Raw genomic sequence first — 24,612 nt, forward strand, 5'->3', positions numbered from 1 at the left:
GTGGGGAGTGCAGTGTGTATATGTGGCTGCAGCTTGTTAGCTGGGATGGTGTGGGTGGGGAGTGCAGTGTGTATATGTGGCTGCACCTTGTTAGCTGGGATGGTGTGGGTAGGGAGTGCAGTGTGTATATGTGGCTGCAGCTTGTTAGCTGGGATGGTGTGGGTGGGGAGTGCAGTGTGTATATGTGGCTGCAGCTTGTTAGCTGGGATGGTGTGGGTGGGGAGTGCAGTGTGTATATATGGCTGCACCTTGTTAGCTGGGATGGTGTGGGTGGGGAGTGCAGTGTGTATATGTGGCTGCACCTTGTTAGCTGGGATGGTGTGGGTGGGGAGTGCAGTGTGTATATGTGGCTGCAGCTTGTCAGCCTCCTGAGTCCCAATCGCAAAATCAGCGAATCCGGCAGCATTTCTCATTGGAATCGACTGTGTTCCACGTGGCGCCGGCGCTAGCCCCTCAACAGTAGCTGAATTAGTCCCGGTGTGGCGCGAGTTTTGTTGTCGTGGAAATCCACGAAACCTGCGCCGGCGTCAACATTCAGAAACGGCGAATCCAGCCCATGAAATGTCAAGTACATTGTGTAAATTCCTGAGAATATCGGGAGCAATTGATAAAGGCAGCACCAGAGACAATTACCTTTCAATTCTAACCATGTTTGCTCCTGAGAGAACAGGAGGATTTGGGGAAAGGATTCTTGGGACCAAAATGTAAAGGACAGAAATGCCACAAGCAGCTGCTCACTCCAACAACCTTCAGAGTTAATACTATAGTTCAAGCTGTGTAAAGACCAGGGAATCAACTGTGAATGCTGCCAGGGAATGAGGCCCACAGCGGGGTAGTGGGGGGGGGGGGGGGGGGGGGGGGGGACCAATACCTGCAGCCCTGGACCCCACTCACTTTAACGTACGCAAGTCTTGCCCAACTGTCCGTCTTCCCACTCGCATTTACTGTCGAAAAATTTGATTAAATCTTCACATCAGTGGCAGTGCTTCATCCAACGCCTGTGTGTGTGTGTGTGTGTGTGTGTGTGAGGACCGGTCCGGAAAATCTTCCGTTGCTCCCAACACCATGGGCGAAATTCTCTGCAGACCGTCGTAACGCAGATTTCCGGCGAGCAAAATTGGTGTAGATGACTCCGGCGTGGGGGCCTTCTTTTAGGCGGCGATTCTCCGTTCCCGGAGGGGCCAGCAGCTGACTGACGCGATACGCGTCAGTTTCACCAGCTGCGGAAGTGGTGAGACCCGGCGTTTTTTGGGGGGGGGGGGGAGGAGGAGGAGAGAGACTGACCCGGCGTTTGGGGGGGGGGGGGGGGGGAGAGAGAGACAGACCGGCATTGGGGGGGGGGGGGGGGGGAGGAGGAGGAGGGGGAGAGAGACAGACCGGCATTTTGGGGCGGGGGGGGGGAGAGAGAGAGACAGACCGGCATTTTTGGGGGGGGGGGGGGAGGAGGAGAGAGACAGACCGGCATTTGGGGGGGGGGGAGGAGGAGAGAGACAGACCCGGCATTTGGGGGGGGGGGGGGGTAGGAGAGAGACAGACCGGCATTTGGGGGGGGGGGGGGGTAGGAGAGAGACAGACCGGCATTTTGGGGGGGGGGGGAGGAGAGAGACAGACCCGGCATTTGGGGGGGGGAGAGAGAGAGAGACAGACCGGCATTTGGGGGGGGGGGGGGAGAAGGAGAGAGACTGACCCGGCGTTTGGGGGGGGGGGGGGGAGGAGAGAGACAGACCCGGCATTTGGGGGGGGGGGGAGAGAGACAGACCCGGCATTTGGGGGGGGAGAGAGACAGACCCGGCATTTGGGGGGGGGGGGAGGAGAGAGACAGATCCGGCATTTGGGGGGGGGGGTTGCGGCATCGGGGGGGGGGGGGGTTGCGGCAGGGGGGGGGGGTTGCGGCATCGGCGGGGGGGTTGCGGCATCGGCGGGGGGGTTGCGGCATTGGGGGCAGCGGCATGCAGAGAGGGGGGCGACGGATGCCCGGGACCAACGCACCGTCGCCCCCCCCTCTGTACGCCGCTGCCCCCTACCCCAACCACCCCCCCCCCTCACCACCCCTACCTCCCTCCAACGCCCCTACCCCCCTCCCCACCACCCCTACCCCCCTCCCCACCACCCCTACCCCCCTCCCCAACACGCCTACCCCCCTCCCCACCACCCCTACCCCCCTCCCCACCACCCCTACACCCCTCCAATGCCGCCCCCCATCTCTCGCAACGCCGCAACCCCCCCCCCCTCTCAACGCCGGGTCCCCCCCTCTCAACGCCGGGTCCCCCCCCCCTCAACGCCGGTACCCACACCCCGTCCCCCTCCCTCTGAAGGCCGGTACCCACACACCCCCCCTCTCTCCTCCTCCCCCCCTTCCTTCCTCCTCCCCCCCTCCTTCCTCCTCCCCCCTTCCTTCCTCCTCCCCCCCTTCCTTCCTCCTCCCCCTTCCTTCCTCCCCCCCTCCTTCCTCCTCCCCCCTTCCTTCCTCCTCCCCCCTTCCTTCCTCCGTTAGTGGGGGGGGGGGGGGTGCGGCGTTAGTGGGGGGTGGGGGGGGTGCGGCGTTGGAGGGGGGTAGGGGTGGTGAAGGGGGTAGGGGTGGTGAGGGGGGGGTTGGGGTAGGGGCAGCGGCGTGCAGAGGAGGGGGGCGACGGATGCCCGGGGCCAAAGCACCGTCGCCCCCCCCCTCTGCACGCAGCTGCCCCCTACCCCAACCCCCTCCCCTCACCACCCCTACCTCCTTCACCACCCCTACCCCCCTCCAACGCCGCACCCCCCCCACTAACGCCGCACCCCCCCCCCCGCTAACGGAGGAAGGAAGGGGGGGAGGAGGAAGGAAGGGGGGGAGGAGGAGAGAGGGGGGGGGTGTGGGTACCGGCCTTCAGAGGGAGGGGGGGGTGTGGGTACCGGCCTTCAGAGGGAGGGGGACGGGGTGTGGGTACCGGCGTTGAGGGGGGGGACCCGGCGTTGAGAGGGGGGGACCCGGCATTGAGGGTGGGGGGTTGCGGCGTTGCGAGAGAAGGGGGGGCGGCGTTGGAGGGGGGTAGGGGTGGTGGGGAGGGGGGTAGGGGTGGTGGGGAGGGGGGTAGGGTGGTGGGGAGGGGGGTAGGGGTGGTGGGGAGGGGGGTTGGGGAGGGGGGTAGGGGTGGTGGGGAGGGGGGTTGGGGAGGGGGGTAGGGGTGGTGGGGTGGGGGGTAGGGGTGGTGGGGAGGGGGGTAGGGGTGGTGGGGAGGGGGGTAGGGGTGGTGGGGAGGGGGTAGGGGCGTTGGAGGGAGGTAGGGGTGGTGAGGGGGGGTGGTTGGGGTAGGGGGCAGCGGCGTACAGGGGGGGGCAGCGGCGTACAGGGGGGGGTGACGGTGCGTTGGCCCCGGGCATCCGTTGCCCCCCCTCTCTGCACGCCGCTGCCCCCAAACCCCCCCCGATGCCGCAACCCCCCCCGATGCCGCAACCCCCCCCCGATGCCGCAACCCCCCCGATGCCGCAACCCCCCCCCCGATGCCGCAACCCCCCCGATGCCGCAACCCCCCCCATGCCGCAACCCCCCCCTGATGCCGCAAACCCCCCCCGATGCCGCAACCCCCCCCCCCCGATGCCGCAACCCCCCCCCCGATGCCGCAACCCCCCCGATGCCGCAACCCACCCCCGATGCCGCAACCCCCCCCCCCCCGATGCCGCAACCCACCCCCCCCCCGACACTGAACGGCATCAACCATCATCAATGGTTGACGCCGTTTTAAAGGTACTGTGATTTTCGCCGACGTGACCCGTGGCCACGTCGGCGGGACTTCGGCCCATCCGGGCCGGAGATTTGTGGAAACAAAAATATAATGACATCCCGCCGGCGCCAGCTGTTTTCAGAGGCTGCCGGCGGGATTTGTACAGCGCCGGTTTTTGGCCGGTCAGAGAATTAAAAACCCTGCGGGAGCGGGAATAACGCCGCTGCCGGCCGATTCTCCGACCCTGCGTGGGGTCGGAGAATTTCGCCCCATCTCACTGCTGATCGACACCTTCTCTTTCCAGTGATTTCTCTGGCCAAATCCTCGTTGCCAATTTCTCTTCTATTATATTTCTTCGTTGCCGCAAAAAGAAAAAGGTGGAGGTGCCCATCTTTGGATTCTTTTAAAACATGGTGAGAGATTTAACGAGGGTGCTGTTCATACAATCAAGTTGGTCATCTGACCAAAGCCTGTGCAAACACTCTGCTGATATTGCTACACATCACGTGATGCTAAGCTAGTGGGATGTATTCCCAGAAACAGAACATGAGGGCAGGCCCATGTTCTGTGGAGCTTGTCTCAGGAATTCCCCCTCCGACCTCTGTATGCTGAAGCTTCATTAAGAGGTCCCTACATTTAAAATTCCAAGTGACCAAGTGGTGGGAAAACAGTAAGGGAACTTACTTTCCTCATTTGCACTAAGCTTCGGAAGACAAAGGGATCTTCTAAATGTCATTTCAGGCAGATTTGGCTGGAATTCCTTCCCGGCTCTGTTGGTGAGTGCCTCACCACTCTAATCACTTTTGAGGGCCCTGGGAAGTTTCGCTCTGGGCGAACCTTACTTTCATCACTGGGGAGCTGAACCCGCTGGCCAGGCCAGCGCCTCAGACATCAGGCCACCATTTAGAAAGGGTGCCCTAATCTCCAAATGTGCTTGAGGGTCCTCCACACCCCCGACCCCTGGCAATGTCACCCCCCCCACACACATGCCCCACGCCCACTCAAGTGAGGACGCCCTGCTATGGGGTTGCTGAGTGCCCTCTTTTTCTGACCTTCCGCGCCCACTTTCAGGCCACCCCCATTCACGACCCCCATTCTTCATCTCCCCCCCCCTCCCCAATCTTCAGGGCCCCTTCACACCGCCCTTCACCCACCCCCCCACCCATCATATCCCCCAATCCTTCTTTCATGGATTGGCCCCCCTCAGGCCCCAGTCCATGGAAGTGCCACTCTGGCACCTGGTCACCGCCACACTGGCACCTTGGCAGTGCCAAGATCCCAGCCTGGCAGTACCAAGGTGCCCAGGTGCCAGAGGGAGAGCCAGGATGCCACCCTGCCTTGTTCACCCAGAGATTTGCAATGGCCTGGGAGACCCCCCAGGTGCTGTGAGACACACATTTGAGTGGAGCAGTACTAATTGGTGCCTACCTGACCTCTGACTAGGGAGCTGGTTGGATCATGGGTGGCCATTAGATCCGGCTTCCATCTCGCTAATGAGATGGGGATTGCCCTTAACTGGCCTCAATTAGCTTGACATTGCATCTCGGCAGGATCCGGATTCCGCCAACAGGAGAGGGTTGGTTAGATTGCAAACCGCTCGGTGACCGGCGCGGTCCCCGAGTTGGGACTCTTACACGATCCACCTGGTCCACACGGATCCTCACCGAGCACAATGCAACCGTTAACTCGTGCTCAAATTATTTGGAAGATCCATACAAAATGCTCCTGCGCACTGCTCTGAGTTATTCAAAGTACAACAAATGGTCTAAGGTCCATTCCTTCAGGGCTCCCCTTCTGAATGAAGGATCCACTGATAAACAAAGGCAAGAGAACCAGCTTTTACTTGTTTGAGCAGACAACCAATATTCTAACAACATGTGCAGAGATGTGCAGGTTAGGTGGATTGGCCATGCTAAATTGCCCTTAGTGTCCAAAATGTTTATGTGGGGTTACTGGGTTATGGGGATAGCGTGGAGGTCTGGGCATAGGTAGGGTACTCTTTCCAAGGGTCATTGCAGACTCGATGGGCTGAATGGCCTTCTTCTGCACTGTAAATTCTATGATATCTATGACATTTTAATATTAGTCTCGGCACATGTAGCGACCAGGCAGCCAATGGGAAAGGATGGATATGACTACAAAATAAGCAAAATACTACAGATGCTGGAATCTGAATCAAGAACAGGGGATGCTGCTAAAACTCAGCAGGCCTGACAACATCTGTATGCAAGGAAAATAGAGCCAGTTTGAGTCAATTCAACTCTTCATCAGAAATAAAGAGAGGGAGGAATGTGTTGGACATTAAAAGTGTACTTGAGAGAGATTGCAACAAGATGTAGCAACTTGAAGAACACGAGACATGTGGCCCCGTGTGGGAGGAGAGGGGGGAGGGGGAAGGAAGGTTCTTGCATTGAGACAATAACTACATGGAATATGAAAAACAGGGGTTAAGATTGAGGAAGCTAAAGTTAGTGAACTCAATGTTGAGTCCCGAGAGTTGTAAAGTGCTGAATCGGAAGGCGAGATGCTGCTCCTCCAGTTTGTGCCAGGCTTCACTGGAGCAGTAGGCCGAGGATGGCCATGTGGGCTTGAGAGTAAGATGCTGAGTCGAAATGGCAAACGACAGACTTCCAGTGACGGGGATGTGCTGAGCAGTCGCACATCAGGTGGCTCTCCTCCGAAAGACAAGAAAATCGGTACATTTAGCTGCAATTAGTCGACAAAAGCAGGACTAAAATATCCCCTCACCCTCAACAATACAAAGAACAGCAAAAATAGCAGGAAGCAGCATTTCGAGAGACTGCAGAGATGGTGGCAAGGGACAGGAGCGACGAGCGAGCGGGTCAATGGGCCCACAAGGTGAGAGGCCCCGGCTACACCTGAGAGAGGGGGACCAGCAACCTGAAAAACAAGCTCTCGCCACTCCTCCAGAGGATGGATGGAAGACTTTCCTCACTAGGGAACTGAAAGAGATGAAGGAGGACATAAAGGCAGAAATCAAGGTGACGGTCAAATTGGCAATCATGGAGATGCTGGCCACCATGCAGGTGGCCCTCGACAAAATGGGAAAGAGATTGGAGGACCAGGGGAACACGATAAAGGAACTGGAGAAAGCCTTGATTGATCAATGAGATTAAATCATCGCCCTGGAGGCCGAAATAAAGAGGTTGGCGGCGACTCAGGGGACCTTAAGGGGAAGGTGGAGGACCCGGAAAACCGGTTGAGATGCCAGAACATCAGTATAGTGGGCCTTCCAGAAGGAAAAGAGGGCAGGGACCCAATCGACTACATGGCCCAGATACTGGGGAACCTAGTGGGGAGAGACAGATTCCGCAAGACGCCGGACACCAACAAGACCCATAGGTTGCTCAGGCCGAAACCCAAGGAAGGGAAGCAGCTGAGAGCAATCATTGCCAAGCTGCACAGATACCAGGGCCAAGAAAATATCCTTTGAATTGTGTTGATTTGAGACTTTAACCATTTAGGCAACAGTTTGGTGAAGCAACTCAGGAAATCTTTAATAAGTTGTAGATACCTACTAAAGTCAGGGCGGGACTTGACTCACATACGACGTCTCTTGCTTTCCGGTTCACCCTTGGTGCAGCTTGACACTCGATCTCTGTTGTCGTTCCATAACTTCTGCTTCCCTATGGACAGAAGTCACTTGCTCATTACCTCATTCCAAGCCACAGTGTGATTAATGATTAATTTCATTCAAATTGACCTAAATGAAGCTAGACTTTTTCTTAATTGACCAAGGTGGTGCACGATAAATCTGTGATTAACCAAGGTGGGCATGATCAATTCCAATTGTTTTCTCAAGGTTGATGGTCATCTATTGATATAATTTCCTCTTGTTCCCTGACTGGCCTAATTACCTTCCATCTCATTAATGTTTGTTTCTGTTACTTCTTGCTAAGATAGAATTATAGAATCGCTACAGTTTTGAAGGAGGCCATTTGGCCCATCAAATCTGCACCGACCCTCTGAAAGACCACTCTACCTATGCCTATTCCCCTACCCTATCCCTATAACCCCACCTAACATGCATATCCTTGGACACTGAGAGGCAATTGAGCACCCGGCTTTAGCTGCCGATACGCCCCGGAGAATTGGCGGGTCCGTGGCCACGCATGTGTACGGCGGCGGCCTGCAGTATCCATGCCGTGCTACATGGCGGAGGCCGCTCGCGGACCAGGCCCGCGAAATAGTCCCCCCACTGGCGCGCCTCGGACCACCACCCCACAGTCCCCCCAGCCCCGAATAATGTCCACCCCTGCCCGTGAATCGGCCCTTACCCAACTGTGGCGGTGCTGTACTGAGTCCGCAGACGCCACGCCGACTTCCCGGCAGGTGAGACCATTCGTGTCCCACGCCTTCGGGAACTCGGCCGGTCGGGGGCGAAGCATTGGGAGGTGGGCCTCAGGCGACGTCCTGAGGCCGTCGATACATTGAGCGACGTACTCTGAGTACAATGCTTTGGAGGGAGTGGAGCATGGCGAAAGCGGCGCCGCTCCCGATTTGGTTGGAATCGGGTATTCTCGGGCCAATCGCCGAACGCGATTCCGGCGTCGGCGACCAGAGAATCCTGCTCCACAAGTTAAAGTGCACTAATTCAACACCCAAGTCTGAATGTTTGAATATTTGTTTTTCGTTGCAAAATGGGAGTTTTGAATTTTGAGAATGGAACTGATAATTTTAATGGCTAGCTGGGTGTCTAGTTCCCTAACCAATAATTGTTCAACCTTCACGTCCTAAGCCACCGCCTTAAGGCCAAATGTTCATTGTCAAGGTTGTGTGTGATGCTACAACCAAGTCAAATGATGAGCTTGTGTTCCAGGGTTCAACACAAAACCATACTAGGTTGGCATACTTTGTGTGCAAACAAAACTAAAACTAATCATTAAACATTAATGGCGGCACAGTAACAGTGGTTAGCACTGCTGACTCAGGTGAGCGCTGAGTTCAGTTCTGGCCTTGTTTGCATGGGTTTTCTCCGGGTGCTCTGGTTTCCTCCCACAGTTCAAAGATGTGAAGGTGTGCAGGGTAATGAGTGCGCCAAATAGCCTCCTTCTGCACTACAGGGATTCTATTCTATGAATTTCCCTACACCTTGCAGGAAGTGCGGTGTGAGGAGCTGTAGTCGAGGTAGCTGTGGGAGTGGGTGGGTTTGTAATGAATATTGGTGGTCAGACAATCACCGGAAATGGAGACAGAGAGGTCAAAGAGGGGAAGGGAAGTGCCAACTCCAGCACGCTGTTACCACTAAACACATCTTCCCAAACCCCCCCGTGTCAGCCTGACTCCCTCCGTGAAACGTTGATCCACTCCACTATAAACCCCAGCTCCCCATTCCCTTTGCACAGCACCTTCTCTTACAATAACATGAGATGCAATACCCATCTCTTTACCTCCTCAATGATTAATGCCCCAAACACTCCTTTCAGGTTAAGCAGCATTTCACTTGCACCGCCTTCAAACTGGTTCATTGTATTCGCTGCTCCCGTGTGGTCTCCTCTACATTGAGGAGACTAAACGCAGACCTCTTTGCAGAACACATTCACACTAATGCATGCCCCCTTCCTGCTCCTTGCCATTTTACCTCAGCACCTTGCTCTCATGCCCACACGTCTGTCCTTGGCCTGCTGCAATGCTCCAGTGAAGCCCGACGCGAGCTGGAGGAGCAGGGTCTCTTCTTCCGATGGTATCGTTGCAACCTTTTGGACTCAATGTTAAGTTTGGAAACTTCACTCTGTGACCTTTCTCCTCCATCTTAAACTCTTTTTAAAAAACATACCATACATTTAGGGCAGGATTCTCCCGCAATTGGCGGGGCGGCCCGTACCGGCACCAAGAGCGGCGCGAACCACTCCGGCGCAGGGCCGCCCTGAAGTTGCGAAATCCTCCGCACTTCCGGGGGCTATGCCAGCGCTGGAGGGGTTCGCGGCACGCTGCGGGCCGGCGCACGTTGGAGCATGCGCAGGACTACCGGCGTGTTCTGGCGCATGCGCAGAACCGCCGGCTTGTTTCCTGTGCATGTGCAGGGGATTTCTTCTCCATGCCAGCCATGGCGGAGCCTTACAGAGGCCGGCGCGGAGGGAAAGAGTTCCCCCACGGCACAGGCCCGCCCGCAGATCGGTGGGCCCCGATCGCGGGCCAGGCCACCGTGGAGGCCTCTCCCCTCCCCCCCCCACCCCGAGGACTTACCTTGAAGGGTGACATCACAGTAAAGCAGTGACCTGATTGGCTGGCAAGGAGAGTGCTCCAGTTAGCAGTTGCTGGGAGAAATTTAACTCTTCGTGTGTTGGTGAGTATTGTGATTGGTAAGTAAAATCTTTATTCCTTTCACTTATTAATTATTTTATACTATATTTGTAATCAGTTAAGGTAAAGGGTAAAAATGGCAGGAGATCCCAGACCCGTGTTATGCTCCTCGTGCGCAATGTGGGAGTTCAGAGACGTGGCCGATGCCCCTGAATCCTTCACGTGCGGGAAGTGTGTCCAGCTGCAGCTCCTGTTAGACTACATGACGGCTCTGGAGCTGCGGATGGACTCACTTTGGAGCATCCGCAATGCTGAGGAAGTTGTGAATAGCACGTTTAGTGAGTTGGTCACACCGCAGATTAGAATTGGTGATGGAGACAAGGAATGGGTGACCAAAAGGCAAAGAAAGAGCAGGAAGGCAGTGCAGGTGTCCCCTGCAGTCATCTCCTTCCAAAACAGGTATACCGTTTTGGATACTGTTGGGGGAGATGACTCACCAGGGGAAGGCAGTAGTAGCCAGGCTCATGGCACCGTGGCTGGCTCTGCTGCACAGAAGGGCGGCTAAAAGACTGGCAGGGCTATAGTCATAGGGGATTCAATTGTAAGGGGAGTAGACAGGCATTTCTGTGGTCGAAAACGAGACTCCCGAATGGTATGTTGCCTCCCGGGTGCTCGGGTCAGGGATGTCTCCGATCGGCTGCAGGACATACTGAAGGGGGAGGGTGAACAGCCAGTTGTCGTGGTGCATATAGGCACCAACAATATAGGTAAAAAAAGGGAATGCGGTCCTACAATCAGAATTTAGGGAGTTAGGAGTTAAGTTAAAAAGTAGGACCTCACAGGTAGTAATCTCAGGATTGCTACCAGTGCCACGGGACAGTCAGAGTAGAAATTCAAGAATAGTCAGAATGAATACGTGGCTTGAGAGATGGTGCAGGAGGGAGGGGTTCAGATTTTTGGGACATTGGAACCGGTTCTGGGGGCGGTGGGACCATTACAAACCGGATGGTCTACACCTGGGCAGGACTGGAACCAATGTCCTAGGGGATGCTTTTGCTAACACTGTTGGGGAGGTTTTAAACCAATGTGGCAGGGGGATGGGAACCAGATTAGGAAGTTAGAGGTCAGTAAAGAAGCAGCAACTAAAGCCAGTAAGGTACGAGACAATAAAATCAATGTGACTAAGGGGAAGAGTAGACAGGGAAGAGATGATGAACGCAAAGGGACAGGTGGTCTGAGGTGCATTTGTTTTAATGCGAGAAGTGTAGCAGTAAGGCAGATGAACTTAGGGCTTGGATCAGTACCTGGGAATATGATGTTATTGGTATTACTGAGACTTGGTTGAGAGAAGGGCAGGACTGGCAACTGAATATCCCAGGGTATAGATGCTTCAGGAGGGATAGAGAGGGAGGTCGAAGGGGTGGAGGAGTTGCATTACTCGTCAGAGATGATATCACAGCTGTGACTAAGGAGGGCACATTGGAGGATTTGAGCACTGAGGCAATATGGGTGGAGCTGAGAAATAGGAAGGGTGCAGTAACATTGTTGGGACTTTACTACAGACCTCCCAAAAGCGAGCATGAAGTAGAGGTACAAATATGCAGACAGATTATAGAAAAATGTAGGAGCAATAGCGTGGTTGTGATGGGAGATTTTAACTTCCCCAACATTGAATGGGATTTGTGTAGCGTTGGAGGCGTAGATGGAGCAGAGTTTGTAAGGAGCATCCAGGAGAGTTTTTTAGAGCAGTATGTAAATAGCCCAACTCAGGAAGGGGCCATACTGGACCTGGTATTGGGGAATGATCCCGGCCAGGTGGTTGATGTTTCAGTCGGTGATTACTTTGGGAATAGTGATCACAATTCCGTAAGTTTTAGAATACTCATGAACAAGGACAAGAGTGGTCCAAAAGGAAGAGTACTAAATTGGGGAAAGGCCAAGTATAACAAAATTCGGCAGGAGCTAGGGAATGTGCATTGGGAGCAGCAGTTTAAGGGTCAATCCACATTTGAAATGTGGGAGTCTTTTAAGGAAAGGTTGATTAGAGTGCAGGACAGACATGTTCCTGTGAAAATGAAAGATAGAAATGGCAAGGTTAGGGAACCATGGATGACGGGTGAAATTGTGAGACTACCAAAGATGAAAAAGGAAGCATACATAGGATCGAGGCAACTCAAAACTGATGAAGCTTTGGAGGAATATCGGGAAAGTAGGACGAATCTCAAACACACAATAAAGAGGGCTAAAAAGGGTCATGAAATATCTTTGGCCTACAGGGTTAAAGAAAATCCCAAAGCCTTTTATTCGTATGTAAGGAGCAAGAGGGTAACTATAGAAAGGATTGGCCCACTCAAAGACAAAAGAGGGAATTTATGCATGGACACAGAGGAAATGGGTGAGATTCTTAATGAGTACTTTGCATCGGTATTCATAAAGGAAAGGGACAAGACTGATGTTGAGGCTAGGGATGGATGTTTAAATACTCTAGGTCAAGTTGTCATACGGAAGGGGGAAGTTTTGGGTATTCTAAAAGACATTAAGGTGGACAAGTCCCCAGGACTGGATGGGATCTATCCCAGGTTACTGAGGGAAGCGAGGGTTGAAATAGCTGGGGCCTTAACAGACATCTGGAGGACTGGAGAATTGCTAATGTTGTCCCTTTGTTTAAGAAGGGTAGCAGGGATAATCCAGGGAATTATAGACCTGTGAGCTTGACGTCAGTGGTAGGCAAATTGTTGGAGAAGATACTGAGGGATAGGATCTATTCACATCTGGAAGAAAATAGACTTATCAGTGATAGGCAGCATGGTTTTGTGCAGGGAAGGTCATGTCTTACAAACCTAATAGAATTCTTTGAGGAAGTGACAAAGTTAATTGATGAGGTAAGGGCTGTAGATGTCATATACATGGACTTTAGTAAGGCATTTGATAAGGTTTCCCATGGCAGGTTGATGGAAAAAGTGAAGTCGTATGGGGTTCAGGGTGTACTAGCTAGATGGATAAAGATAGCGAGGAGGACTGCCAGACAATACAACAAAATATAGATAGATTGGAGAGTTGGGCAGAGAAATGGCAGATGGAGTTCAATCCAGGCAAATGCGAGGTGATGCATTTTGGAAGATCAAATTCAACAGCAGACTATGTGGTCAATGGAAGGGTCTTGGGGAAAATTGATGTACAGAGAGATCTGGGAGTTCAGGTCCATTGTACCCTGAAGGTGGCAACGCAGGTTGATAGAGTGGTCAAGAAGGCATACAGCATGCTTGCCTTCATCGGACGGGGTATTGAGTACAAGAGTTGGCAGGTCATGTTACAGTTGTATAGGACTTTGGTTCGGCCACATTTGGAATACTGCGTGCAGTTCTGGTCGCCACATTACCAGAAGGATGTGGATGCCTTGGAGAGGGTGCTGAGGAGGTTCACCAGGACGTTGCCTGGTATGGAGGGTGCGAGCTATGAAGAAAGGTTGAGTAGATTCGGATTGTTTTCGTTGGCAAGACGGAGGTTGAGGGGGGACCTGATTGAGGTCTACAAAATTATGAGAGGTATGGACAGGGTGGATAGCAACAAGCTTTTCCCAAGGGTGGGGGTGTCAGTTACAAGGGTTCACAATTTCAAGGTGAGAGGGGGAAAGTTTAAGGGAGATGTGCGTGGAAAGTTTTTTACGCAGAGGGTGGTGGGTGCCTGGAACGCTTTGCCAGCGGAGGTGGTAGAGACGGGCATGATAGCATCATTTAAGAGGCATCTAGATAGGTATATGAACGGGCGGGGAACAGAGGGAAGTAGACCTTGGAAAATAGGAGACAGGTTTAAAGGATCTGGATCGGCGCAGGCTGGGAGGGCCGAAGGGCCTGTTCCTGTGCTGTAATTTTCTTTGTTCTTTGTTCTTTGAGGACTCCGCAAGCCGCCCTCCAAGCCAAGTCCTGCCGGGATGGACCATGTCTATTTCATGCCGGTGGGACTGGCCGAAGCCGGGTGGCCGCTCGGCCCATCGGGGCCCGGAGAATTGCCGGGGGCGGGTGGGGGGGGGGGGGGGGGGGGGAGGCAGCTGCCAACGGCCCCCGACCAGCGCCGCGCGATCCCCGCCCCTGCCCGAAAACCGGTGCTGGAGAATTCGGCAGCCGGTGTCAGAGCGGCAGGGCGGGATTCCCAGCGGGGGGTCGGAGAATGTGTCTTATTGCTAAAATCCTCCCTTCCACCTCCTCCCCTTCCCACATCAAATAATCAGTCTTTTTATCATAAAGTTTCTATATCTTGTGGATTTTACTTCAATTGAGTTGACGCCATCCGGATCTGTCTGTCCATCCTCTTACTCTATGAGACATCTGCAATACCATGGCATGATTCATCCTTGGTCAAACAGTGCTGCTGTCTCCATTACTCCGACATGTCCCACAAATTCCCTGCCGCTGGGCTGCTCCTGGTATTTATTTGCAGCGCATTCCCGCTGGAGTATGGAGCAGAACCAGGAATTCCCTGGAAGAGCCACAGATTGTCAGCTGCATGTGGTGACAAAGTGTCTGATTTAATTAAGGGGAGGCAGCGGTGTAGTCATATTGCCACTGGACTAGTAATCTAGAGACCCAGCGTCATGCTCTGAGGACATGGGTTCAAATCCCACCATGGCAAATGGTGAAGCTTGAATTCAATAACAATCTGGAATTGAAAGTCTAATGATGACCATTGTCATGAGGAGATCTGTTGTCGGCTTCAAAGAGACATAGATAGGATGCAGAGCTGGGCTGAGAAGTGGCAGATGGAGTTTAACCCTGTCAAGTGTGAGGTTGTCCATTTTGGAAGGACAAATCTGAATGCGGATTACAGGGTTAACGGTAGGGTTCTTGGCAATGTGGAGGAGCAGAGAGATCTTGGGGTCTATGTTCATAGATCTTTGAAAGTTGCCACTCACATGGATAGAGCTGTGAAGAAGGCCTATGGTGTGTTAGCGTTCATTAGCAGAGGTGATGTCGTGAGGTGATGATGCAGCTGTCCAAAGCCTTGGTAAGGCCACATTTGGAGTACTGTGTGCAGTTCTGGTCAGCTCATTTTAGGAAGGATGTGGAAGCTTTGGAAAAGGTGCAAAGGAGATTTACCAGGATGTTGCCTGGAATGGAGAGTAGGTCATACAAGGAAAGGTTGAGGGTGCTAGGCCTTTTCTCATTAGAACGGAGAAGGATGAGGGGCGACTTGATAGAGGTTTATAAGATGATCAGGGGAATAGATAGAGTAGACACTCAGAGACTTTTTCCCCGGGTGGAACACACCATTACAAGGGGACATAAATTTAAGATAAATGGTGGAAGATATAGGGAGGATGTCAGAGGTAGGTTCTTTACCCAGAGAGTAGTGGGGGCATGGAATGCACTGCCTGTGGAAGTAGTTGAGTCGGAAACGTTAGGGACCTTCAAGCGGCTATTGGATAGGTACATGGATTAGGGTAGAATAATGGAGTGTAGATTAATTTCTTCTTAAGGGCAGCACGGTAGCATTGTGGATAGCACAATTGCTTCACAGCTCCGGGGTCCCAAGTTCGATTTCGACTTGGGTCACTGTCTGTGTGGAGTCTGCACATCCTCCCCGTGTGTGCGTGGGTTTCCTCCGGGTACTCCGGTTTCCTCCCACAGTCCAAAGATGTGCAGGTTGGGTGGATTGGCCATGACAAATTGCCCTTAGTGTCCAAAATTCTATGATTAACCTAGGATAAAAGTTCGGCACAACATCGTGGGCCGAAGGGCCTGTTCTGTGCTGTATTTCTCTCTCTCTCATAAAAACCCATCTGGTTCACTTATGTCCTTTAGGGAAGGAAATCTGGTGTCATTACTCGGTCTGGCCTACATGTGACTCCAGACCCACAGCAATGTGGTCGAATATTAAATAGGGAATTAGGGATGAGCAGCAAATGCCAGACTACAGGCTGGATTCTCCGTTTTGGAGACAAAAGCCCTTGCGCCGGCGTGAAAGCGGTGGTCTTTAATGCCAGGGAAACTGGTGTAAAATGGCCACCGATTCCCCATTTTGCTGGGGGCTGGCAGGGAGGCAGCGTAGATCTTGCAGCTCTAGCTGCCGATACAGCCCTCAGCGCTTCCGGTTCAGAGGCTCCATGGCGGACTCAGCCCGCGGACCTGGATCGCCAAAGTAGTGCCCCCCAGCTCGCACGCCCCGGACTGCCTGCCCACAGTGCTGATGGAACCATCACTTCACCAGACACGTGTTTCCGATATGAATCTATGCTTTAATCGACTTACTTCAGAGCCAGCCTGTTACCTGTTGATGAACTCTTAGTGAACTCAGGCTGACTCTTGACAAGGGTATTTATACAGCAGAACTAGGGGGAGGAGTCGTGGGCGGAGCCAAGGGTGGAGCCCAGTACAAGTTCCTGAGTACTCCCAGAGCTGCTCCCCCTAGTGGTTGGATAACGCTACTGCGCTTACAAAGACAGTGTGAATTATCATATCATATAAATTACATTCACCACATTCACCCCCTGCAAAAAATCAAGTCGGGCGGGGGTGGTGGCCTACAACGTCAGTCTGTCCGGTGGTCGAATTGTCCGTTGTGATCTGCGGAGCACCGGGGCTGCAGCCTCTTGCGGTGGCTGGATGGGTGTTGTGTGCTGGGGTACGATGGCGGACTCCAGGGAGGGTTGTATCTGAGCTTCATACTCTCCTGGTTCGACCGGGGACTGGGGGCGCTGGGGACTGGCCGGCGCAGGTGCGCGGAACTGGTGGAGTGAGCTCGTGGGCTCGGGAGCGTGAGGGGGCGGCAGCATGGGGTGTAGGGTGAGAGGTCCTTCGATGGGGGCTGGATCCGGTGGGTGCCAGATCCCAGAGGGATACCGTGTCCTGATGGCCGTCAGGGAACTCGACGAATGCGTACTGGGGGTTGGAGTGGAGCAGGCACACCTTTTCAACAAGGGGGTCGGTTTTGTGCGCCCTGACGTGTTTCCTCAGAAGTACGGGGCCCGGCGTCCTCAGCCATGCCGGAAGTGAGACCCCCGTGGTAGTGCCCCTGGAAAAAATGAAGAGCCTCTCGTGAGGGGTCTGATTGGTCGCCGTGCACAAAAGGGACCTAATAGCGTGGAGCGCGTCTGGGAGGACTTCCTGCCACTGGGAGACTTGGAGCTTTCTAGACCGGAGGGTCAGTAAGACGGTCTTCCAGACCGTTGCGTTCTCCCTCTCCACCTGCCCGTTCCCCCTGGGGTTGTAGCTGGTAGTCCTGCTCGAGGCAATGCCCTTGTCGAGCAGGTACTGACGCAGCTCGTCGCTCATGAAGGACGAACCCCGGTCGCTGTGTACATAGCTGGGGAAACCAAACAGGGTGAAGATGCTATGCAGGGCCCTAATGACTGTGTGGGAGGTCATGTCGGGGCACGGGATAGCGAATGGGAAACGGAAGAACTCGTCTACGACGTTTAAAAAGTAAACGTTCTTGTTAGTTGAGGGGAGTGGCCCTTTGAAATCAATCGCGAGGCGTTCAAAGGGCCTAGAAGCCTTGACCAGGTGGGCCCTGTCTGGTCTATAGAAGTGCGGTTTGCACTCCGCACAGATCGGGCAGTCCCTGGTGACCGCTTTTACCTCCTCATTGGAGAAAGGCAGGTTTCGGGCCCTGATGTAATGGGTGAGCCGGGTGACCCCCAGGTGGCAGAGGTCATTGTGGATGACTTTTAATCGGTCGATCTGCGCGCTGGCGCATGTCCCGCGGGATAGGGCATCCGGAGGCTCGTTGAGCTTCCCGGGTCGATATTTAATATCGTAATTGTAGGTGGAGAGTTCAATCCTCCACCTCAGAATTTTGTAGTTTTTAATTTTGCCCCTTTGCGAGTTGTCGAACATGAAGGCAACCGATCTTTGGTCGGTGATGAAGGTGAACCTCCTACCTGCGAGGTAGTGCCTCCAGTAACGGATAGCCTCCACAATGGCTTGTGCTTTCGACTGAGGAGTGTCGGAGTTCTGAAGCGGAGAGGGTACGGGAGAAAAATGCGACTGGTCTCCCTGCCTCATTTAACATGGCTGCAAGAGCTACCTCTGAGGCGTCGCTCTCAACCTGGAATGGAGTGGATTCATCCACCGCCCGCATGACCGCTTTGGCGATGTCCTCCTTGATGCCGTCGAAGGCCTGGCGTGCCTCAGCTGACGGGGGAAATCGTGTGGCCCTAAAGAGTGGGCGGGCTTTGTCCCCATATTGAGGGACCCACTGGGCGTAGGAGGAGAAGAAGCCCAAGCACCGTTTGAGAGCCTTGGGGCAGTGGGGGAGGGGGAGTTCTAAGAGGGGGTGCATACGGTCCGGGTCTGGGCCCAAGACTCCGTTTTCCACGACATAGCCGAGGATGGCTAGTCTGGTTGTGCGGAAAACGCATTTCTCCTTGTTGTACGTGAGATTCAGTTTCTGTGCTGTCTGGAGAAAACGGTGGAGGTTGGCGTCATGGTCTTGCTGGTCATAGCCGCAGATGGTGACATTATCCAAGTACGGAAACGTGGCCCGCAGCCCGTACTGGTCCACCATTCGGTCCATTGCTCGTTGGAACACCGAGAACCCATTAGTGACGCCGAAAGGGACCCGGAGGAAATGGAAGAGGCGGCCATTGGCCTCGAATGCCGTGTAGTGGCGATCCTCCGGATGGATTGGGAGTTGGTGGTATGCAGACTTCAGATCTACCGTGGAAAAGAGCCGGTACTCGGCAATCTGGTTTACCATGTCTGCAATCCTAGGGAGGGGATACACGTTGAGGAGCGTAAATCTATTTATGGTCTGACTATCGTCGACAACCATACGGAATTTCTCCCCGGTCTTAACGACCACCACCTGAGCTCTCCAGGGACTATTGCTGGCCTCTATAACCCCCTCACTGAGAAGCCTTCGGACCTCTGCTCTGATAAATACCCTATCCTGCAGGCTATACCGCCTGCTACGAGTGGCTACGGGTTTACAGTCCTTTGTGAGATTGGCAAAGAGAGGAGGGGGGGGGGGTGGATTCGCAGCATAGCGAGGCTGCAGATAGTGAGTGGGGGCAGGGGCCCTCCGAAGCTGAGGGTGAAGCTCTTGAGGTTACATTGGAAGTCTAGGCCTAATAAGAGTGGCGCGCAGAGTTCGGGCAAAACGTAGAGTTTGAATTTCGAGGAGCTAGCGCCTCGGATTGTGAGTGTCGCAGCGGTGCGCCCCTGGATCTGGACCGAGTGGGAGCCTGAAGCGAGCGAGATATTTTGCTGCACGGGGAAAACGGGGAGCAAACAGCGTCTTACCAGGTCTGGATATATGAAGCTCTCAGTGCTCCCGGAGTCGAAGAGGCATGGCGTTTTGTACCCGTTGATATGGACCTCTGCCATCGAGTTTCGTAAATTCTTTGGTCGGGATTGGTCCAGGGTGATCGCGCTGAGTTGCAGGTAGTCGGCGGCTCGATCAGCTGTGCTGGAGTGGCCCCGTGGTGACTGCCCTCTGAGTTCATAGTCGTATTCTTCCGCTGAGTTGTCCGAGCGCGGAGATGCCGATCGGGCCCGTGGATCGCACGTGGCGGGCGGCGAGGAAGATGGCGGCTCACATGAGTCGCACGTGGCCGGCCGCGTGGTGGAGGTTTTCCAAGTTGGCGGCCCCCATGGATCGCACGTGGCTGGAGGGGGCGGAGTCGGGGCATAGGCCGCAGCGTTTCGGGCCCCGTGGGGCTGCGAGTGAGGGGAGCGATTACTTCGAGTCACTGGGGAGTTGGAAGCTGGGGCCCTTTTAGCGAGGCACACTCCTGCGTAATGGCCTTTTCGCCAGCAGCTGCTGCAGGTCGCATTGCGGGCCGGGCAGTGCAGGTGCTGATTCTGGCCGCAGAAATGACAGGCTGGAGCAGCATAGTGGCTGGCTGGAGCAGCATAGTGGCTGGGTGACCGCGTAGCACAGGCCTGGGGGAGTCGCTGGTCGGGGGCCCATGATTGGGTCGCGGGGTCCGCGGGGAACGAGTTAAGGCTACGGAAGGAGACCTCCATCGTGGTAGCAGCTTCCACAGTCGTTTCTAAGTCCTGGGCCCCCTTTTCGAGCAGTCGTTGGCGCACATAGTTAGACCTGAGGCCCGCTACAAAAACATCGCGTACAGCAGGTTCCCTATGTTCAGCTGCGGTAACCGCTTGATAATTAGTGATTGGACAAATTATTGAGTTCCCTTAGAAATTCGGCGAGTGATTCTGTAGGCCGCTGGCGGCGAGTCGTGAACACATGGCGAATGTAAACTTCATTAATAGGCCTTACATAAATTTTATCGAGAACTGCTAGCGCTGCAGTATATGAACTGGCCGAGTTTAGTTGCGTAGAGATTCTGTGGCTCACCCTCGCGTGCAGTAGACTTAGCTTCTGATCCTCTGTCGTTTCGGATGTGCTCGCTTCTGCCAGGTAGGCCTTGAAGCACTGCAGCCAGTGGGAGAAGATTTCTTTAGCCTCTGCATCCTGCGGGTCGAGTTCCAGGTGTCCAGGCTTGAGGGCCGATTCCATGATCGATCTTTACTTTTCTTAAGTCGATTAAATTGATGGAACCATCAATTCACCAGACACGTGTTTCCGATACCAGCACGGTAGCATTGTGGATAGCACAATCACTTCACAGCTCCAGGGTCCCAGGTTCGATTCCGGTTTGGGTCACTGTCTGTGCGGAGTCTGCACGTCCTCCCCGTGTGTGCGTGGGTTTCCTCTGGGTGCTCCGGTTTCCTCCCACAGTCCAAAGATGTGCAGGTTAGGTGGATTGGCCATGATAAATTGTCCTTAGTGTCCAAAATTGCCCTTAGTGTTGGGTGGGGTTACTGGGTTATGGGGCTAGGGTGGAGTTGTTGACGTTGGGTAGGGTGCTCTTTCCAAGAGCCGGTGCAGACTCGATGGGCTGAATGGCCTCCTTCTGCACTGTAAATTCTATGATTTATGATATGAATCTAGGCTTTAATCGACTTACTTCAGAGCCAGACTGTTACCCGTTGATGAACTGTTAGTGAACTCAGGCTGACTCTGGACAAGGGTATTTATACAGCAGCACTAAGGGGAGGAGTCGTGGGCGGAGCCAAGGGTGGAGCCCAGTACAATTTTCTGAGTACTCCCAGAGCTACTCCCCCTAGTTGTTGGATAACGCTACTGCGCTTACAAAGACAGTGTGAATTATCATATCATATATATTACATTCAGCACTAGTGCCCCCGAATGAAGCCCCCCCTGCCTGCGGATCGGCCCTCCCCGACCCTGGCAGCACCGGACTGAGTCCACATCTGCCACGCCGAATTCCCGAACGGTTTGTGCACACGTAACCCACACCATCGGGAACTTGGCCTGTCGGGGACAGAGCATTGGGGGGTGGGCCTCAGGCAAAGGCTTGAGGCCATGGCTAATCAGCACAGCTTACTCCTAGAGTATGCTGCCCCTTTTCAGGGGGCCGGAGAATTCGAAAAACAGCGGCGCTCACGATTGTGGCGCCAAAACGGATTCTCCGCTCCGTTGCCGAATGCGCTATAGGCGTCGGGGAGCGGAGAATCCAGTCCCACATCTCATAAATTAATTTCTAATACAATCCTTTTTTTTTCCCTTTTTAAAAATTTTTAATTTAGTGTGCCCAATTCATTTTTTTTCCAATTAAGGGACAATTTAGCGTGGCCAATACACCTACTCTGCCCATCTTTGGGTTGTGGGGGTGAAACCCACGCAAACACGGGGAGAATGTTTGCGTCCTAAAAAGTAAGGTTAAGGGGGGGTGTTCTTGGGTTACGGGTATAGGGTGGATACGTGGGTTTGAGTAGGGTGATCATTGGTCGGCACGACATCGAGGGCCGAAGGGCCTGTTCTGTGCTGTACTGTTCTATGTTCTAATGTGCAAACTCCACACGGACAGTGACCCAGAGCTCGGATTGAACCTGGGACCTCAGCACCATGAGGCAGCAATGCTATCCAATACAATCCTAAACGTCTTCAGACCCCCAGGAGCTTCACAGAGAACACTTCAAAGAGAGAAGGACCACTACCATCTCACGGTAACTATGGTGACGGATAAGTGCTGGTGCCAAAATATGAATAGAGTGAGAGGTAATGAGAGCTAAACATCTCACTCTCGTGTCTGCTATATCCTTCTTACCTCCTTAACATAGGATCATCTCTGAATTATCCTGGTGATTAAATTGTACCTTCAATGCTCATCTCATCATCCGTGCTAATCGGCCGCAAATGTGTGGGTTTTCCCTGGACCCATGTTAATTAGAATTCAGAGCATGGTTTCTGATTAAGAGCTCAACCAGAGTTCTTTGATCCTAGGTCCTAGTTCTTTGGTTTTAAGAGATGCTTCATTTAATCGATTGAATAATAATTTGATAACAACTTGGCAAATGCATTTGCAACTCTGTGGGCTGATTAGATGGTATGAATTTACCTTTGCCCACCTCATGATAAGGCATCTGGAGTTACTGCATCTGTCAGCTTTTTTGAAAATATTTTTGTTGAAATTTTGCATTTAATATCCAAACTTTACAGAAAATGATAAAAACAATAACAATAGCCAAAATGATAATAACACCAACACAAGTATCACAATCTGTCATCAGGTCTGTGACAGTTGTCCCAGTGCAAGCATTTCCTACATTAGTGTGGGTTATACATTGTTTTAAAGGTGTTCTTATTGGGACATTTTAATAATAAGAATTATACACACCTTTACATTCGTATTTACAACTACTGCCAGGATTCTTTACGTTGTTTATGATTACTTTTGTTTCTCTGGGGGCGGGGAGGGGGTTCGGTGGGAGGGGAGTTCCCTGTTCCCCTCTTGAGTTCTTGAAGGAGGTTAGGATGGTCCGCCTTCCCGGTTTGTGGAAGGGATCAATGTCCCTCCTGCGAATGGCCTTCCTCCCTGTTTCTTCTTCTCTGCTATATGAAAGCTTCCTTTCATCCAAATGGTGCTCCCTGCCCCCCCTTCCTCCCCTTCCTATCCCTCCCTGCCCCCCGCCCCCTGCACCCCCCGTTCCTATCTGCTCCCCTCCCCCACCCCCAGTTTGTTGCTGGTTGCGGACAGGTCTGCAAAGAGCTTTGTGAACTTGTTATGTTGTGGAATCTCTTCTCAGAGCTCAAGGAGAAGTTAATTTTTTTCCAGTTTCAGGAACTCAGCCAGGTCATCTAGTCATCCAGTGGGGTCCCGACCTTTTCTGTGAGTCGTCCGTAGACGTCGCCACATTTGTCATCCCATAAGCGTCCAGCCCTTCCATTATGTCCAGAAATGTGTTTCCGATTCCCTGGAGGAATGTATTTGTCTCCCTGTGGAGAAAGTTGCACAGCTGCAGGTACTGGAGCTCATTGCCTGCCTGGAGTTGGTGCTTCTCTGAGAGTTCCCCCAGGGTCACCAGTCTCCAGGATTCCTGGCGTGTATGTGTGTGTGTGTGATGGGCATGAGTGGTGAGGTGGCCAGCACTTGGAGAGACTTCCCCATGCAGGAGGCCTCCTCCATTCAAACCCAGTCTGCCTCCGGCTCCCTTAGCCACTCCCTTACCCTCTCCGCATTTGCCGCCCAGTGGTAGAACAGGAGGTCCGGTAGGGCGAGGCCTCCCACATGTCACCCTCGCTGTAAGATGGTCTTGCGTATCCCTGGAACTCTTCTTCCCCCAGACGAAGGCCACGAGTAACTTGTCGACCCTGGTGAAGGAGGATTTGGGGATGAATATCGGGAGGCATCTGAATATGATGAGGAACCTAGGCAGTACATTCATTTTGACCGTCTGTACCATTCCCACTGGCCAAAGAGTGAGCAAGACCCATCTTTGCAGGTTCCTCTTTACGTCATCCACCAGACTGGAGCGGTTCCATTTGTGAACCCTCTTCCAGGTTTGGGCCACTTGGATCCCCAGGTACCTGAGCTTGGTTTGGTTCACTTTAAAACGGTAGCTCTTCCAGCTCCTCTCCTCCCTCTCGGGGGTTCACCGGGAAGATTTTGCTCTTTCCCAGATTGAGTTTGTAATCTGAGAAGGCGCCAAACTCCCTAATGAGTCCTATTATATTTCCCATGCTGGCAATGGGGTTCCACAGGTAGAGGAGCAGGTCTTCCGCAAGGAGCGCAACTCTGTGCTCCATGCCCCTTCTCCGTATGCCCGTCCACCACGCCGCTGATCGAAGGGCGATAGCCAGTAGCTCGATTGCCAGTGCAAACAGGAGTGGAGATAACGGGCACCCCTGCCTGATTCCCCTGTACAGCAGAAAGTATTCAGTGCTGGTGGTGTTCGTCCGTATGCTCGCTATAGCAGCGCTGTACTGGAGATTCACCCATGCGGTGAATCCTACTCCAAACCCAAACTGTTCAACGACCTCGGCTCGAAATAAGGCTTTCTCAATGTCCAGGGAGACGATCACCTCTGGTGTCCTCTCCCCGGATGGGGTCATTATTACATTCAGCAGGCGTCTGATGTTCACTGTTAGCCGTGTGCCCTTGACAAACCCGGTCTAATTGAACATAGAACATACAGTGCAGAAGGAGGCCATTCGGCCCATCGAGTCTGCACTGGCCCACTTAAGCCCTCACTTCCAACCTGTCCCCGTAACCCAATAACCCCTCCTAACCTATTTTTTTTTGGTCACTAAGGGCAATTTATGATGGTCAATCCACCTAACCTGCACGTCTTTGGACTGTGGGAGGAAACCAGAGCACCCGGAGGAAACCCACGCAGACACG

The sequence above is a fragment of the Scyliorhinus canicula genome, chromosome 18 (genome assembly GCF_902713615.1).
Source record: "Scyliorhinus canicula chromosome 18, sScyCan1.1, whole genome shotgun sequence".
NCBI lineage: Eukaryota > Metazoa > Chordata > Chondrichthyes > Carcharhiniformes > Scyliorhinidae > Scyliorhinus > Scyliorhinus canicula.